The sequence below is a fragment of the Colias eurytheme genome, chromosome 9 (genome assembly GCF_061535395.1).
Source record: "Colias eurytheme isolate Ceu_HAF_F1 chromosome 9, ilColEury1 Martin Lab GWU primary, whole genome shotgun sequence".
In the NCBI taxonomy this organism is placed as follows: domain Eukaryota; kingdom Metazoa; phylum Arthropoda; class Insecta; order Lepidoptera; family Pieridae; genus Colias; species Colias eurytheme.
In genome coordinates this window covers 10,474,910-10,495,496 of record NC_142988.1, presented here as the reverse complement: position 1 = coordinate 10,495,496, position 20,587 = coordinate 10,474,910, and the positions used below count along the sequence as shown (strand labels likewise).

Genomic DNA, 20,587 nt, shown 5'->3' with positions numbered 1-20,587 from the left:
GCGGAGTTCCGTTACAACCCTAGTATATACCTACGCGTAAGTTTTTAACTTTATAAAAGACACTGAAAATCAGTGTAACAACTGCATTGCAGCGTTTGCTGAGTAGCTGTAACTACGTTTCATGCCTCTAATTACTTTTATTTTTAGTATTGTGATTGTTACTCGACTCGTATTATTGCAACATTTTATAAGCTATTTTAATACAGTATTTTCTTCCAGTCCATGTCTACATTTTATGTGGCTTAAATCATGAAATTAAAATATAAAAAATAATGTTATGTAGTTCATCGCAAAATGGTTAGCATCAAAATTTCCTCCCATATAAGAAAAATAAGCACACGAAGTATATACACACTTTTTCTTATAAATATATTAACTACGTACCTCGATTCAAATTGCTATTGCACCATAGCTTCGAAGGCTTTTGCTTTACCATTTTTTTAACGACAATTATTATTTCATAGCGTTGAGAGTTGTCATACTGCACTTGTATGCGATACAACTTGCAACGTTCCCACATTTATGAGGAATAACCATTAATTAGTTATTTTTACAGTATAAAATATACTTAAAACGATCTTGTCTGTTTGCAATTAACTGAGTTATTGATAGTAACTACATAATATAAGACAGTCTTCCATTCACGAAAAGCATAAACATTTTTTAAGAGATTTTCGTGCGATTTTTACAGTAGAGGTAGATAAGAATTATGATAAAGGATTTTAATTTGTAAATTGTCAAATGTCCTAAATAAAGTATATAGTACTATATTAAATTAGTAAAGTATATTACTGAACCAGTAAGTATAAGATTATATTTTATTACCTCACTAGCTTACCGCCCGCGGCTTCGCCCGCTTTATCTAATCTAATAAATTATATACAAAAACCTTCCCCTTGAATCACTCTATCTATAAAAAAACCGCATCAAAATTCGTTGCGTAGTTTTAAAGATTTAAACATCTGACATTTAAACATTTAAGCATCGGACCAAGGGACAGAGAAAGCGACTTTGTTTTATACTATGTAGTGATAAAGGGCTCACTGAAAATCGGTGCTGCGGTAACATTGCGTCACAGATTATTTCACTATCACACCTTTAATGATTTCATGCAGAGGCTACATGTAATCAAAATATATTATCATTTTATTTATGCTCATGAAATAATGATATACCCTCATTTATTTAACTTTACGTAGAGCAATATATTCCAATATCATTCCCCTTTTCGAATTTCACACTAAGTCTTTATATGTAAAAAGCAAAATTAAAAGATACATAGATACAAATACGTAGAAAATACAATTCCGAAGCCCTGTTACTATTGAGCTTTTAAAAAATCGAATTTAAATAAAATACCCAAATAAAAATAAATTATTAAAAAACCTTTTTAGTTTCTTCAGTACCGGTGCGAATAATAATCTTGTAAATACCCAGGGGCTACGTTTCTCTCTCACTGTCAACGGAACTCGTTATTTCTTTTAGGGAAAACGATAAATAACATGATAATTAATATTGTTATTTGTTAAGAAAATAGAAAACAGCCGTCTATAGTTTATCGTATATTTTTTAAATTTATATTACTACAGTACTTATTACGTCTTAATAAAATGTAACTATCTATGTAATAATAAAATAGTTAGTTAATATTTTATGGCACAAAAAAAAGGCGAAAATCTATATACAAAAAACTCAAACAGTGCTTACGCAGTACAATATTATGCACATATTATCTATAAATTAATTTTCAATATTAACAATACCTCAATAATATTAACGACTAGATTTCCGCCCGCGGCTTCGCCCGCGTTTTCAAAGGAAAATCCGCATAGTTCCCGTTCCCGTGGGATTTCCGGGATAAAACCTATCCTATGGGTCCAAGTTACCCTCTATATGTGTGCTAAATTTCATTGTATTCGGTTCAGTCGTTTTTACGTGAAAGAGTAACAAACATCCATACAAACTTTCGCCTTTATAATAGTATTAAGATGTATCCACAACAGTGGAAGTCGAATAAATAAAACCTTTAAGATTCATAGTTAATAGTCTGGATGTCAACGTATTTTAATAAAAAAGAAAGGCAAGTTCTTGTAAGCTTAAAGTGGTTTAAGACTAAAAGTGCCTATTCACTGTGCATTATGTAGACTAGCGCTTGTCTGAGGTTTTGTTCAAGTAGCCTATTTAATGGTGTAGAATTTTTAACACGCTTTTATTAGCTTTACCTGTAAGTTGTGATTGTGTGATCGAAAAATTACGCCTTTTAAACATGTAAAGAGCTTATTACATGTTTAATTTTTCGACTCGATTTTGATCCACTTTAAATGGACAGATTTAATTAAATGCTTGTACGACTATCAAGTTTTTAAAGCGTATGTTTACTAAACTAATTAGTTTAATATAGTGTTCATTTAATACAAATAAAATGCGAACTTACGTCACTTACTTGTACATAGAATATTCCAAGGTAGAGCGTGTGGTGTAGAGCGTAAGCTCATACTCGAAACTTTTTCATACATTAAACTCTTACAAGTGTTTATGAATATGTGAGTATTATTTTAAACTACCCACAATTTGGAAAATCGATATCGTATTTTATAGATAGTGTGGTTCTGAAGGAGGTTTAAATATTATATGTTAAGTTTTAGACAAGAGGGTGAAGTCGCGGCCGGAAAGCTACGTTTATAATAAATCTACTGTCCAAATTGTTTTTACACGCTTTACCTATATTAGCTTCACCTGTATGTTTGTTTGTTTGTAACCGACTTCTTTGGGCGCGATTTTGACCCACTTTAAACGGCCAGATTTCGTTCAAACTTTGTAGATTTATTGAGGACCGATGACAATACACTAATTTGATAAAATTTTCTATTTTTTAGTTCGGTTTTCTATAAAAAGCGTGTTTTTTAGTTTTTTTAAACTATTATTATTATCTGATACTTTCCACATATCTATCTGTATGTTACAATAAAGAATCGCCAAATGTGTGCACGGCTCCACCGATTCGACATTTTTTAACACAAGGAAGGTTCTTATGGAGAGAAATCTCTATATGGAGCAATAGAGCAGAACAACGTCTGACGGGGCAGCTATGTATCATTGCCCAAATTAGAAAACTACACTCCGTAGCTGTGCCTAAAAGATTTGCATATAACTATAAGCTAAAGCGCTTGACTGACAAGGCTCTTAGTATGTTAGGGCCTGAATGGACGCTCATACGGCAGTGTAGAATCACGCGTAGGGTGGGCCGCACGTGCGCTGTTCGAAGTTCAGTCGTAACTTGTGTTGTGTAGTGTAGTGTGTTTTAGTAAATGGTAAGTTTAAATATTATGGAGTTTATTTAAAAAAATGCTATAATTTTTTTTAATTTGTAAGTTCGTTCTTTTTCCGCGTGCGACGATAAAAATATTGTTTGTTGGTTGTAATTGTTGTAAAATTGTAAAATAATACAGTGAGTACTTTTAAGCAATTAAAAAACATGAAGTTTTCAGTTGTATTTTTATGTTTTGTTAACTAGTATATTGTTTTATAGATACTTACTACATGAATAGGTAACGGAAAATACGCTTTGAAAGCTAGCAAGCTTTTCTTTTTCATTTGAGCTTTCTTCAAACTTACTCCTTTCAATATTATTAAATAGAAGGTAAAGAATTATTATTTATTCTTTTGCTATTTATTGAGGTGTTGAAAATATTGTCTTAATGTGATATGGTAATTGGTTATAAATGTTATAGAGTATCTATAAAAATGAAACCCGTTTCGCGTTGTCACGGCATCACGCGCGAACGGGTGGACCGATTTCGATTATTCTTTTTTTATTCTATTCCTTGAAGTACGAGGATGGTTCTTATGTAGAGAAAACGTAAATATGTACCACGGGCGAAGCCGGGGCGGACCGCCAGTTTTATATAAAAATCTTTTTTACTTTGAAACTTTAAAACATTTAACTTAATGAATTTGATTTTGACAAGTATTACTTGATTATAGAAATTATTTGCTTTAAATATAGTAATATAAATAAAATAATTAATGAATATTATTCACATAACAATATATTAATTAAACAAAAGCAGCTTGAAGGCTTAACAATATAATATTATTATTATACAACACACGGTTTTTACCTTATATTTATCTACTCTGCGAAATGATAAAAACAATAAAAAAATATATAATACATATTATGTTATTAATATATACCTAATATAACATTTCTATTAAACCCAAAACTATAGCAATAAAGAATGAAAATACAAATAAATAATTATGGTTTCTACATAATTTTCACAATCACTGCGAAAAAGAAATCAACTTTTAAGCGACATAAATTCGTTTAGCTTTTTTTGAATAATCAAATAATACACATTAAGAAAATGAAAAAAATCTACAAATTAATATTTTTTCAAATAACAGAATGTAGCATTAACAACAGCTTAGAAATTTCGGGCACATGATACCAGTATATTTATTTAGGTAATAAATCATATGGTTTTCAGGTGACAGAATTTCCAGATTTAAGTACAAAATCACTTTAATTAATTATTATTATAGCATCTACTGGTGATAATCAAATTTCTCTCTACAATTTTGTATTACTACAGAAATCTGTTAATGATATTTCACTTTAATTAAATAACACTATTTGACAAGAAACTCAACGTTTAATGTAATTAAATATATAACGACGTGGAATCACACTGAATTATCTGAATTTTCTTTGAAATTAATTGTTATATTAATTATAAGATGACATCATATTAATATGAGCGGTGATAATGGTTGGCAAAAGCAATATTATATAAATAACTAGCTTCTGCCCGCGGCTTCGCCCGCGTTCTCAAAGAAAAACCCGCATAGTTCCCGTTCCCGTGGGATTTCCGGGATAAAACCTATCCTATGTGTTTATCCAAGTTACCCTCTATATGTGTGCTAAATTTCATACAAATACATCCAAGGAATAAAAAGTTTCATACAAACTTCTATCCCCTATTTTACCCCTTTAGGGAATGAATTTTCTAAAATCGTTTCTTAGGGGACGCCTACGTTATGACATCTACCTGCATGCCAAATTTCAGCCCGATACGTCCAGTGGTTTCGGCTGTGCGTTGATAGATCACTATATCAGTCACCTTTGAGTTTTATATATATAGACTAGCTGTGCCGCGCGGTTTCAACCATGGACGAACCCGTAAAAAAATCAAGTATTTCTTAGATAGGTGTGAAAATACTTGTAATTTTGGTGATGACACATATTCCAATCACAATATTTCTTTATTGTAGTTTTGATATTTATTGGAATTGGCATCGAGTGAAAATCATTCATTCTATTTCAATACATTTTGTTCCAAAAACACTATCTTTGTTAACCGTTGTTTGAAATACAAATTAACACCAAATCAATTCAGCTTAATTTTACAATGAACATCAATTTGCATCATTCAATTATATTACTTTTAATTTATAACAATATTACATTTAACTGAGTAATAATAAATTGTTTGAATACTATGAAAATTCAACGGTGACTTAATTGTCATCATTTTTCCGTGAGAACTAAATTTACGTTTCAAAGCTAAGAAGCAAGAAAGAAACGTAAGAAATATCTCAATTTGAATATCATTGGGACTGAAAATCTGCGGCTTTTTTCAAGTCACAAACGTTGAAAATACATATAACAGTTGATTTTTATTTTTCGCCACCTTTGTTGGTTATGATTTTATAATTGTAAAAATTCCTGCATCAGAAATTGTAATTCATTTTTTCATTAAACTAACATGATATTGTTATCCGTTCAAATATACGATTGTTGTAATTTCCTATAAGTAAAGAAACATATATTGTTATTATACGATAAGCTATTTTAGTATTAAGAGTTTATAAATTATGTTTTCTTTGTTGGAAATTCTTAATAAAAATAAATAAATGATTTTATGAATAATAGAATACGTATAAATACTAAGCAATTAGTTTTGAAGTCAGGGTCAGTATTTTATTTCTTCTTCTTTGTATGTGTTTCTTTTTATTCTCATAGGGAATAATGAATCGTAGTAAATTATGAACTTGCAAAAATATAAAAAAAAAGTTTTGTTGAAATATCTAGAACCATAACAATAAGCCTTGTTAACTACTTAACCCTTGAATTGTATAATCAAATCAGGCATATTTTCGGTCATAATTGTTAAAAAATAAGATACAAAATGACATTTTATAATTTATAGATCACACTGAATATTAATATTTTACAGTATTATAATATCGTCATCTCTACTATTGGCTGAATTTGATGGCTATAATCTTCTCTTATATATAAAAATGAATCGCAAAATGTGTTGGTAAGCGCATAACTCGAGAACGGCTGAACCGATTTCGATAATTCTTTTTTTATTATATTCCTTGAAGTACGAGGATGGTTCTTATGTAGAGAAAACGTAAATATTATGTACCACGGGCGAAGCCGGGGCGGACCGCTAGTAGTCAATATTATATCAAACATAAAGACGATAATACTTTAATACTACAAAATAATAACAATTATGAATTACAAGCCTACGGTTTAACGGTCTTTACAACAAAATGGTGGACAGGGCTCACGTATGAAATAACTGACCCAGTTGGCAATGTCATTTCCAATCGAGGCTTTGCACGGCTATCTAGGCTCTTTAACGTCAAATTATTTCACAATTTCTTCTTGTATTATCAAGAAAATATTTTATACAAGTTGTGCGTAGTGGTTTTACCCGCATTGCTTAGTGTGATGATCTAACCTTCCTCGATAAATGTTATTTCTAACAGTGAAATAATTTTTCAAATAGGATTCGTGGTTCCTGAGATTAGCGCGTTCAAGCTAACAAATAAACTTTAAAGTTTTATAATATTTATAACTGTGCTCCACGGTTTTAGCCGCAGTTTTCTGCTCCTGTTGGTCTTAGCGTGATGATATAATATAGTCTATACCCTATAGTCTTGCTTGATAAATGGACTATCTAACAGTGAAATATTTTTTGTAATCGGACCCGAGGTCCTGAGATTAAGAAAACAAACAAACAAACTCTTCAGCTTTATGATATTATAGTACATAGACTAGGATATAAAATGTTTTTGTTTATCTTGCAATATAAGTAGTTCAGGGAAACTTCATCGTTGTTCGAGTTCTACGGAAATTTGAATAAAATTTTGAAAATATATTGCTTCTGAGAATTTTGGGAATCTCATTTTACATTTTTGTGGAAATTAAGGATAATAGAATAATTTTATCATAGGATATTCTTTATTATTGTTAAACGCAAACTGTTAATTACAGTTTTATTTTTAAGAACTTATTTATTATTAGGTTGCCGCCCGCGGCTACGCCCGCGCAGTCAAAGAAAAACCCGCATAGTTCCCGTTCCCGTGGGATTTCCGGGATTGCGTCATTTTCCCGGGATAATAAGTAGCCTATGTCCTTTCTCGGGTATCAAAATATCTCCATACCAAATTTCATGAAAATTGGTTCAGTATTTTAGGCGTGATTGAGTAACAGACAGACAGACAGAGTTACTTTCGCATTTAATTATAATATTAGTATGGATTGTTTTGATGCAACAATCGTGGGAGGGACGGTAGTAAAGTAAATTTTAAACAACTTATGCCATTCTAATCTCTTAACTAATCTCATAAAACAAATATTTTTTAATTTTGTTTATTTTTTCAACTTGTAGGTATAAGTATTTTTATCTCGTTAAATGTAAATATTTGCTTGCTGGAAAGCACTAAAAATACAAACTCAACCACATCATTGTGTAGTTAAACTTCAATGGATTCTTTATTTAAATAGACCGTTGTTTTATTGTTTTCTTAATTAATTGCCAACCGGCGGCCAAAGCTTTCCGGGTTGAGATTGTAAGTCTATATTTTTGTTGGCTCCATCAAATACTTCCCTTGGACCCTTTGTTGATCCACATGACATGTACCTATATGTCACCGTAAGATTGAAAACACAGTTGGATTTTATCTATACTAATAATATTATAAAGCTGAAGAGTTTGTTTGTTTGAACGCGCTAATCTCAGGAACCGATTTCAAAGATTATTTCGGTTAGATAGCCCATTTATCGAGGAAGGTTATAGGTTATAATACCATCACGCTAAGACCAACAGGAGCGAAGCGGGTAAAACCGCGGGGCACAGCTATTCTAACATATAATTGTGTTAAAATGCAAGCTAATGCTCCACAATTTGTTGAGAGATTACAATCGGGCGAGTAGGTAGGCGATAATTAGCAATCTTACAGCGACATATACAATCTTTTGCGTACCTATTCAAGCATTATGTTTCACATGCTATTATCCGTTACATTTATGTGTGTCACACGTTAATTGGTATTACAGTAAAATAATGACATTTAAAATTGTACGCGTAATGTCTCTGAGTCATCTCAAACTGAGCAGCGTGAGCTTAATTACGCGAAATGCTGAATTTTGTTATTTCAGCGCTGTTATAAGGGATACTTAAGATTTTCATTGTATTTGATCACAAACCAAAAGAAATAGGTCCATTTTTTATCAATAAGTATTTTAGAGCTTTAATGATTGAAATATGCATTAACTATGTAGGTAGTTATCTTCTTATATATAAAAATGAATCGCAAAATGTGTTGGTAAGCGCATAACTCGAGAACGGCTGAACCGATTTCGATAATTCTTTTTTTATTATATTCCTTGAAGTACGAGGATGGTTCTTATGTAGAGAAAACGTAAACATGTACCACGGGCGAAGCCGGGGCGGACCGCTAGTAATATCATAAAAATTATATGGCTAAAAAGGAAAATAAAATTTCATTTTTGCAACCACTTATAATAACTGTCTAAAGACTGAATCGCACAATTCTCAGTAATAATAATTATATTATTTCCACCTTTGCTCTCCTATAACAATAAACAAGACCATTTTGAACAAAACCATTTTCTTTTGATGCTATCTACTAAAATAAATAAACATCATAATATACTCAAAGTAAACAATCACATCAACGAACCTTTCAATTATTTCCTATCTGGGGAATATTTAGCTCGAACGCTCTATTAAAAAGCCAATTAATGAGAAAATACTAATAGAAACTACGAGAACTACTCGATAAAATTAATGGCTGTTCCAATGTGGGTGTCATTATGAAGCTGTGGGATTATCTGCGTATTATCTGCAATGAAGCGATTAGACTCAGTCTTGGAATTGCTTCATTCGTTTAAATTCTTGAAATTAACGGATTAAACACTCATTAATGGTTTAGATTATGAGCTTGATATTTTAAAAGGGCTTCGAGTTTTTTTAGGAACGAAAGTAAAATAAGGTATACTTAGGTATGCTTTGAAAAATGAAAATATCTTTAGGTAAGTATATGAACTAAGAGATTTTTAAAGTAAAGATTGGAGCATTTACACATTTTATTTAATTCCAAAAATATAGAATTGTGATACTTAAATCATAAAATAGCACAACAGGAGCTCACCACATCGCATGTAAGTACATAATATTCTTACATACGATGTAGTGGCGGACATAATATTTTAAATGCAAAGTGCAAAGTTTTAAAAACTATTGAAATTTCAATATTTATAGAAGCTTATCTTTAATTCTAGACATCTCTTGGATCACAAGATCAAAGCTTAATGCGGTTCAATGACCATCAAACGTTTGCGATCAAACTAAATCTCATAAAACTAGTCGTAAAATAGAAAATAAATATTAATTTCACCTTTCATGAAAACTTGGATCAGAACTAATTGCTAGCTGGAAAATGAATAATTTATTTATCATCTTATTAGCGTTTTCCTACATAGTCATTTACAGTCCTTCTATATTTTATAGGTATATATTATGTTAATTAAAAATCCAATTACTTAACTGACAATTAATTTGCGACTTGTTTTTTATACTAGCTTTCCGCTCGCGACTTCGCCCGCGTAGTTACCGATCCCATGAGATTTCCATTAAACTATCCTATGTCCTTTCTCAGGCCTCAAATAGATCTATACCGAATTTATCCAAATAGGTTCAGTAGTTGAGGCGTGAAGAAGAGACAGACAGAGTTACCATCGCATTTATTATACACATCTTTCTGCCCGCGGCTTCGTCCGTTTTGTCTAAAACCTTATAAATTATATACTAAAACCTTCCTCGAGAACCACTCAGATCTAATAAAAAAACCGCATCAAAATCTATTGCGCAGTTTTAAAGATTTTAGCATACATAGAATAGGGACAGAGAAAGCGACTTTGTTTAATATAGTGATATATAACATTTATTATATAAAACTAGCGGTCCGCCCCGGCTTCGCCCGTGGTACATGTTTACGTTTTCTCTACATAAGAACCATCCTCGTACTTCAAGGAATATAATAAAAAAAGAATTATCGAAATCGGTTCAGCCGTTCTCGAGTTATGCGCTTACCAACACATTTTGCGATTCATTTTTATATTATAGAAAGATTACACTGCAATTATAGCTCATAATCTTTAGAAATTAAAAATTTCTGTAACATCGGAAGAGACTAGTTTCCCACAACACAAGGGATCCTAGTGTGGGAACTAGTGTATCTTTATAAAGTGCCAATTATTTATATGCAATTTCTTTTTATTGTATTAAAAGTTTATTTGTACACTGTTATGAAACAAATAAATAATTATTATTTTAACTTTTTTTCGTATCTAAATAGTTTCTTTACTAAACACCCCCACAATAATGGGTTCAATTCTTGAATCTTGCCGGCGTAGATTTAAAAACCCGAAAGAAAAACAAATTCGTAAATCAATTTCAATGGCTTTTGCGATTGCATTTGGAATTGAGCTGCACGGATCTGGCCAGCAGGAATATTGATGAGCTGATATTCCACTAGCGGCTTCATTTTAATGCATTTTAATTCAAGAACTTAATTTTGTTTACATAGACTAAATGACATGTTATAGATGTGTTACTGAAACATATGTATCTATGCTAATATTATAAAGCTGAAGAGTTTGTTTGTTTGAACGCGCTAATCTCTGGAACTACTGGTCCGATTTGAAAAATTATTTCGGTTTTAGATATCCCATTTTATCATATATATATCATCACGCTATGACCAACAGGGACGATTTTGGTATCTTTGAAACTTGCCAAAGAAGTTTCACTTCTGACACGTGTGCTCGGCACACACGCTCTTTTTTATAAATAGTCTAGTTTTCTTAAAGATATGTAATAAATGTTACTTTATACTTACGTTATAAATATACTAAATTTATAAAATACATCTAAAAAATTGCTTTATTAACTAGCTTTCCGCCCGCGGCTTCGCCCGCGTTTTCAAAGAAAAACCCCCATAGTTCCCGTACCCGCGGGATTTCTAAAAAGAAACCTATCCTATGTGTTAATCCAAGTAATCATCTACATGTGTGCTTAATTTCATTGTAATCGGTTCAATAGTATTTGCGTGAAAGAGTAACAAACACACACACACACATCCTCACTTTCAAACTTTCGCATTTATAATGTTAAACAAAATGAGAATGAATCGCTAATGAAGTAATGAAATTAAAAATTAAAATAACTATGTTACAATAAATGTTTAAAATGTCATCTATTTAAGAGCCCCCGCAGACCACAGACTTTTTATCGGCCGATAGTTTAGTCGGGTTGGCCTGCTAGTACGCACACCGAGCCAACTAAACAGTTCAGTCGGTTATGAGTGCGCAAACTATCCAACAGTCTGCCGACTATTTGCTAGTTTCTAACCAACTGTTGAAAAGAGTGGTCGCACCGCACAATGAAAATTAATAAAACATTGTATAGAATTGTTATTATTGCTCTCATACACCGGAGGAGGAAAATTAAAAAGAGAGCCCGAGAGTATTGGGTGCATCCTATCTTTAGTGATAGATTAAAATGGAAAATTTTACACTATGCATTCCAAATTACTCCATTACCCGAAAAAATTTTCGCCTTTTATCGAATGAGCATAACTAGCTTCAACCAACTTGTCAAATACAGAGTACCTACTCTTTTAAGTCTTTCTTATAAAGTGGAGGGCGTTTTTCGACTTCCTCGATCAAAGTTACGATCGAAAATTCCGAAATAAGCGACTGAGAATTGAGCGACGCCATTTTACAAAACACGCGCGGTTGACCATTCGCTGTCAAAGCTCGGAGCGAACTGAACTATTGGCCTAGTCGGCCGACTAAAAAATCGTCGTGTTTGCGCGTGTGGTAGGGAGCCAATACTGATTATACAGTCGGCCGATAGTTTGCCGACAGTATAGTTTGAATTGAATCGGGAAGCCCATCAAACTTGTTTATCGGCCGATACCTAATCGTCATAGTGTGCGCATTTGCTTACATCTGCGTACTGATTAAGAGCCCGACCAAACTATCTGCCGATAAAAAGTCTGTGGTCTGCGGGGGCTCTTATTAATATCACGTTATTAAATAAACATAAAACGAATTAGCATTTCTCGACCTTATTGTTTTTAGAGGAAAATTAAATAACTTTAACTTGACAGACTTGAATATTATTAGGAAAACTTCGTTATAGGCGTGGTTCTTATACATAAAATCTATTACATAATATTATTACTGAAATTATCTGTGTTATTGTAACAATGTATTTTTAACAATTGTAATATTTAGCCCAAAATTTGGTTACATTCGCAATATACGCACATTCTCTAGATATTATTCATTAATATTCATTACAAAGATCCTAATTGTGTATGAAGTAAATAACATATGATTAAAGTCTGGTGAAGAAGGAATAATATACGTCTAAGATAAATGACAAGTGTTTGATATTAAATATTTCACAGTCTGTGCTCTGTAATTTTCTATAACCAGTGATTTATTTCCAATATTGCTTTCATAGTTAAATATTCATTTAATGTGAACTTTCAGAGGTACTCAGAATCGTAATGGTAATAATTGAATAACATAAATTTAATATCTGTCCATCACCATCATTCTCAAACGTTATCAAAATTGTATTTAAGCGGGCTAGTCACACACCTGCACGGCAGTCGGTGTAATTAAAAAGCTAAGAGGCCAATTTAAACATTGCCCCTGCTTGTCTATACACATTAAAATTAAGGAGGCAATTAGGTGTACAAATACAATATTGCCCCTGCGGCAGGTACGTGAGTAGCCGGCATTAACATCATATCAGTCATACTTCAAAAAATTGTATCTAAGAGCGTATACGCACTATGCGGGTAGCCGCATTGCGGGTAGCCGTCCGGCTGACCGCAAGCACAATTATGTACGTAATATTCATTTCTATGCGCACTGTGCGGTCTGCGGTAGCCGCATCGCAGTGCGCATAGAAATGAATATTACGTGCATAATTGTGCTTGCGGTCAGCCGGACGGCTACCCGCAATGCGGCTACCCGCATAGTGCGTATACGCTCTAACACTTTCTAACGATATACATTATAACAATTTAGCTAACCAACAGGGACTCTTAACGGTATAAGTGTGAAAATCCGGTTATCATACTCAAGGGCCTTATTTTTATATCGACCTGCAAAATAAAGGGCCATTTTTACACGTGTTTCGTTCGTTTGATCCCGCAGGGCTATTTTGTATTATGATGTGGTGTTGATATGGGTTAGTAGTCGTTTGAATGTTGTATGAATCCAAATGTTCCTATATTGTATTTATTATTTATTGGTTTTTGTCTTCACACCTTCAAACAACTACTGAATTTATGGAAGTTCTATCTTTATATTCATGCTTCACTGTTTAGGTACATATTTTAATTTGATAATCGAGGTATAGTATTAGCATTTTGACTGCCCGCTTGTTAAATATTAAATATAGAGTCCCGAGAGGGCATAGTTTCATTTATAGCTATTATAGTTTCAAAATAATTATATGTATTCGTTTTTGGACCTATTTCTTATTATCAGCTATTATGGTGGTAAACAGATGTGAAAGAAGTGTGTCTAAAGTAAAAGATATTAACTAATCTCATACTACTATTAGTATTACTATTAGTTATCAAACATGTTTTGATGTATCACAGACTGACCTACTTGCGTAAAGAAAATCAATTAGAGAAGAGTGACATACATTTTCCCAATACGCCACTACCTATGGCCACTACGTTACATAAGTGTCAATTACAATATTTTTCGTTGTTCCTTCGTCTCTACATTTTAAGCGTGCTTTGTTTGCTAGTAATGAAATATATACCTACCTAGTGCATTAGGGAATTTCGGATGTGGGGTAATTTCGGAAAATTATGGATACATTAAAACATTACTGTTAAAGTATCGCGAAGTATGAAGATATTTATAGGTTTAATAATATTAGCAAACATCTTTGCTTTACCTATAGTTACGAATTACTTTAACATATATATATTATGTATTTATTTAACCCTGTCGTTGGACTCGCCCCAATGCACCTTACTTCACAATATAAACATAGTACATAATCTATCGAGGCACACGACACGAAAACTAAATAAGAAAAAGTAACAACACCAATATACTTAATGTTCACGCAAGAACGTAGCAAATTACTGATTAACAAACAATAGTAAATGTTTCAGCAATAAGTTAGCAAATTCTTTCTTTAGCGAAACTATTACGTTCGCTCGACAAGCGACAAATAATCCTGTCACACACACGTCATGTTACACCGAATACAGGGTATTACAAGCTGATAGATTGCGCGCAAAGTGCTGCTGATGTGAGAAATATATTCAATTAGGCGAGCAATGTATAATTATAAATTGGTTGTAACGTTTGAGGCGAGTTAGATAATTCTTGACAGAAATGCGTTAAATTATGAAATGGTTTGTGACATTAAAAGGAAATTTTTAATGAATAATGTTTTGTTCTATTATTTTATGTATAAACTGTTGAGATTTTTACGTAAAGGGGTCTTCAACTTCATTTTCTTATACCCTGAAAAAAAAAGAAAAGCCAAACTTGAACATTATTCGTTTAATATGCAAGATAGCCGATGGGTGTATAGGTAATCTTCACAGATTCTTGCAAATATAATCAAACATACCTACGAAGTTTCAAAGATAACCCTTATAATCAATTTAGGGTTTCGTAATTTTTCAATAAACATTAGATGTGCGCTTAAAACAAAATGTAATTAATCTACGCGTATTGCTTCTGACATTTTGAAAGAGGAGCTTAAAAGCTTAAAATAACATACAAGATTAGCTAGAAACAAAGTTTGTTTCTAGCTAATCTTGTATGTTATTTTAATTTTAATCTAAGTATATGAAATAAAAATGAGTCGCAAAATGTGTTGGTAAGCATAACTTAAGAAAGGCTGAACCGATTTCGTTAATTGTTTTTTTTATAATATTCCTTGAAGTACGATTATGGGTGATTATGGTTCTTAAAAGCAGAGAAAACGTAAAAATGTACCACGAGCGAAGCCGGGGCGGACCGCTAGTAATAAATAAAATACAACGCACTTGAAATAACACTTGAAATTCTTACGTTGTAATGTCAAGATAATGCTGAAATTCCTATACAAGTTGTTTCAATTGTGTCTATTGTTTTCTAAGGAAACGCACAGACTATGGTAATTTGATATATTGTATTATATCGTTATTGTTTTGAAAGGGTTAAGTGATTTGGTAGAGTGCGTTTGTCTTCCTTTGTTTTTATTGGCTTATATTGGGTAACGTCCGTGAGAATTTTTAGAGGGTAAATCATATTGCGCACAAAATAATTTTCCTAATAAAATGTAGTTTCTTAATGTAATTAGCTTGATCAATAAAGATATTAAGCTATAATAATTGCATAGCTTCTTACGCGGGCCTTGAGCGCGGCGACCGAATGTAAAAATTTCGTAACGAAAAAACCTAACACCCCCCAATCCAACCGGCACAGCAATGCAATCACATGCAATGCTATGCAATAGCTTTACCGCTGCAGTCCCCGAGTGCCACACGTATTTTTTTTTTGTAGTATAGCGGGTATTGCAAGACGGACAGACAAACTTGTTGTTACGGTAAAAGAAACATACATACATAATTCCTTTAGTTTTGTAAGAAATTAGTATAGTATGTATAAACAACTGCTATAGAGTGTTATAAACGAGAGAAAGAATTATAATAAATTAAACTAATTTAGTTTTTTATTTCTGTTCTATATTTTATGCTAGGTTACCAAAGTATTTGTAGTAAAGATATCAATCCCAAATGCTGTTCATCTAAAGATAAATCGATTCATGTACCAGATGTGCCACACTGACCTTTCAAAGGATCACAGACAGGTCTTTACGACTGGAGAAAACATTTAAGAAATTTTGAAAAGCTGCTAGAGACATGAAAATTTATGAAATTATCCTTAAGGACGCTTTCTCAAAACCGATGAAAATAAGCTATTTAAAAAGAGTTTCTAATGATATATGAAACAAAATGAACAACTGTAAAAAACAGATTATTATTTGTCTCCCAATCACGTTAAAATATGGTTTTAAATGTTTTTAATTCTTGTCGTAATATCGATTATTCGTTACCTCTTCAAAATTGACGAAAACACGTTCATTCCACGCAAATGTATGGGTGCCTTTCGATACCTAAATGTTTTGAGCTCCTCCTCAAAAAGGATATTATATTGAGATGTAGATGCTGACTGAAAAGAATTTGGACTAAGCTGACCCTTTAGAGATTTGCGTGTGTAATTTTTTCGGTGAAAACTTCGTTACCTGCGTTGAACATTTTTTGGTAGAGAAACATACATGGTAATGTTATGAAAATTCATATTTTAAAACTAAAATCTAAGTCACAAATAGTTCCTATGACTGCTTTATTTTGTTTAATGAAGGTTCATTTATGTTTAGAAATACATATTATAATAACAAATACACATAATCCCACATTTTAATACAGCTTATTAATGTCCAATGGATTATCTCCTCTTTGAAGTTTAGAATATTATTATTACAATAAAATATTATGTTTATCATTAGCAAAATTAATCTAGTATTTCGTGACAAAATAAGCATAGATTAATGAGATGACATAAATATAGAATACAAAACGGGACACTCATTTGAATGAAAATTATTTACGAAGAAAATGTCAATTGAGCGAAATAATTTTGAATAGCCGGCAAATTTATCAAAGGAATTAATAGGAGGTGAACATTTTTTAAAGGCTGTTAACGTGGAGAGACGACATTGATAAATTTTATCGGTTTTCTTAACAACCGAGCCTATTATGTTCCGAGAGATGCTCGAGAGGTGTTTTGAAAAGCAAAAAACAATTTTACAAATGACAGGCCTTATTTTAGAGCGTTTAAGTGATTGTAAACGTGTTTTAGAATCGTTTTTATGATGACCTTTACGTTTGATGGGTAGGTGATTTCTATATTGTAAATCAGGAATTTAATATAAGGGCATGTAAATAATATTTTAGATTTAAGAGTATTTAATACCCCTTATAATTTTTTGTATTATGTAAGTACGACAATTTTGATTGTAACTCTTGTTTTTTCTTTAAAACAAAAAATACATCTACAAGCAATTTATGCTGTTTTTAGAACAAAAAGTTCGTGTAAATGACGTAATGCTTCAAAAAAAAACACCACCTTATTTTTATAAATCCTCTTCTACCATTTGCAAATAAAATCTAGTTCAATAATGCAAAACTTCCTACATAATGAAAAGGTATTCTTCAATTCAAAACTAACATTTAACATGTCTAAATTACAGACTGAAAACCACACTCATAACAGTTTAAACGTATGTTTGTTCAAATTTAGCATGTTTGTTTGTTATGTAAACAAGACTGACCCGCGAATTAACGTGAAGATTTGTTTTCCACAGGTGAAGTCAAAATGTGTTAAAGGTTAAATCTGTTGATTTTAACTTTTGTGGAGAGAGTGAGGTCGATTTTATAAAATTCTCGGAATGATAATGAAATTGGGTTGGATTTTATCTAGTAGCTGTCCGTCCCGGCTTCGCTTCTGGTGAATTTAGCTTGTACTAGCTTTCCGCCCGCGGCTTCGCCCGCGTTTTCAAGGAAAGCCCCGTTCCCGTAGGATTTCCGGTATAAAACCTATCCTTTCTCGAGTATCAAAATATCTCTATACCAAATTTCATGCAAATTGGTTCAGTAGTTAAGGCGTGATTGAGTAACAGACAGACAGAAAGAGTTACTTTCGCATTTATAAAATTAGTATGGATATAGCACTCAAAGATCACGTACCTACATACAACCAATAGTGAGGGTATTTTTTTAATTGGTAAAGTAGTTCATGAGATGAGCGCATTCAAAACCTTTGTATTTTAGCTGTAGAAGATTAATAGTCCATATCTATCAGTCTAAAATCTATACTACGTATTCTTATTCGTAAATTTGATCCAATGTTACCAAAAACGCTTAGGATTTCTTTTTGTAGCTTAGTTTATTTTAGTTCGTAAGATTGGATATTAAAATCCGTGTTGGTATGATCCCTGGTTGTTGATATAAACATTCAGTTTCATACAAAATAATAACATGGAATATACAAATTCCTTACTATCTCACAGAGAATAGTAACATAAATGTCAGCATTACTGGATGTAGTTTGACAGCTTGCTGATATTATCTGCGGTGCTAAAATGACATACTGAGTGAAAGCTTGACGTCGGTTTAGATCATTTGAATCGTTATTTTAATAAAATTTATTATTGCCGAAGAAAAAATAAAACATTTTTTTTATAATTGTTAGTGAATTAAGTGTGTGTGAAGTCCCATGTCCCCTAGTGGGGTAAGGGGCAGATACATTATACATCTGTTGCACTGATCGATTTTCTTTAGGGACAAGTAGGTGATCAGTCTTCTGTGTCCTGCCAGACCGAGAAATTTTTTTTTGTTTGTGAATTAACTCATGCTAAATAAAGCCTGTAATGCATTGCTCTATCACAATAGAGATGTCACAACATGCTTTTGCATTATGTGATATTTTGATATTTATCATGGAAACATTTAACTTGATCATTATATACGTAACTAAGAGTAAAATTATAATGTAAAATATAAAGTAAAATTATTTTATTATTGATAAATTTGATAAATAGGGATCGGACCATCGGACGAGTAATTCAACTTCAGGTACTAGAAGTGAGACTAGAAGCATCTAGGATTATAGTATTATATTATCTACTAGCTGTGATCCGCGGTTTTACCCGCAGTGCTCTTCAGCTATGCTCCTGTTGATCTTAACGAGATGATATATAGTCTATAGCCTTCCTCGATAAACGGGCTATCTAACACCGAAAGAATTTTTCAAATGGACCAGTAGTACCCGAGATTAGCGCGTTCAAACAAACAAACAAACTCTTCAGCTTTATAATATTAGTATAGATGATAGGAACTAGTAATAGCCGCCAGGTACAAGTTAGGTGATAAGTTTCAAGCGCGTTTCCGTATGAAGTGTTTTATCTATTGTGTTAGTAAATCGATGTTTAAGATGAGGTAGCTTGTCCTGTGATATCGCAAGTAAATAATCAAATTTGCTTTGGAGATTGTACGTACTTAGAATTTATAAAGGTTGGGAGGTTTCTTTCATCTCTAAATGGTGGGATTGCTTTTATAAGAGTTCTCATTTATGTGATTAATTGTCGTATTATTAAAGTCAAGAAATATTACAATTAAGTTCTATATTCGTCTTATTTGTTGTAAAATACGTTTGCTATTAATTGCATTATTAAAATTAAGAAAATGTAGTAGGTACCTATAGTTTCAAATTATGATTTCTGTTAAACATCTTCTATACAATAAAAATGAACCGCCATACATGTTGCTAAGCGCAAAACTCGAGAACGGCTGAACCGATTTCGTTAATTCTATTTTTATAATATTCCTTGAAGTACCAGGATGGTTCAATGTAGAGAAAACGTAAATGTGTAGGTACCACAGGAGAAGCCGGGGCGGACCGCTAGTGATTTTATTTGATAAAAATTTATATCATTCATGCTTTCTGGACTTTTAATTTAAACGAAACCAACAGAAAATACTTGCTTAATGTACCTAGTTCTCGTTCCTTTGCTATCAGATTAAAATCCCATCGGATTATGACGCAACAGAGAGCATCAGTGTTTGCACTCGTGTACATAATACCTCTTGCGTTCGTTAGCACTCCTTTGAGATTTGCTGTTGCTTCTAACTATATAGTGATGAGACTGCAATAGTGACGTCAATGTATCTTTGATTATGTATTGACAGAACGTAATTAATTAAAGGACTCTACCCACTAATGTACTATGACCAGAATAGGAACGTGTCAGGATCAGAATTGAGATCTTTACGGAATTATACGGCTGAGACAAATGTCAGACGAATATAAAAACGCTAAGGAATAGAAACTGCTATCGCTAATTATTGACATAAGCTCATGACATATTGGTAATGGTTCGGTCACACTACCAACGACGTCGACGACCACCCGTATTTAGTCACCCGACTAAATCCTTAGCAAAACATCATACGCTTATCAGTCAATTAGTATCGATAGCGGATTCTATTCCTTTGCGGATTGACGTTTGTCTTGGGCCTTGGCCCCCAGCAATAGTGGCGTCAATGTATCTTTGATTATGTATTAACGCGTGGGGACAGCGTATCATTGAAG

The 20,587-nt window shown here is 32.4% G+C and overlaps 1 protein-coding gene across 1 annotated transcript in view; it reads left to right on the top strand.

Moving 5' to 3' along the window:
* The first annotated feature begins 3,226 nt into the window (after window positions 1-3,226).
* LOC149906094 (uncharacterized) overlaps window positions 3,227-20,587 on the top strand; it is a 54,907-nt gene continuing 37,546 nt past the window's right edge. Inside the window, exon 1 of the mRNA XM_090105441.1 lies at window positions 3,227-3,311. The gene's annotated coding sequence lies outside the window, so the exon portion shown is untranslated. The remainder of the gene's footprint in view (window positions 3,312-20,587) is intronic.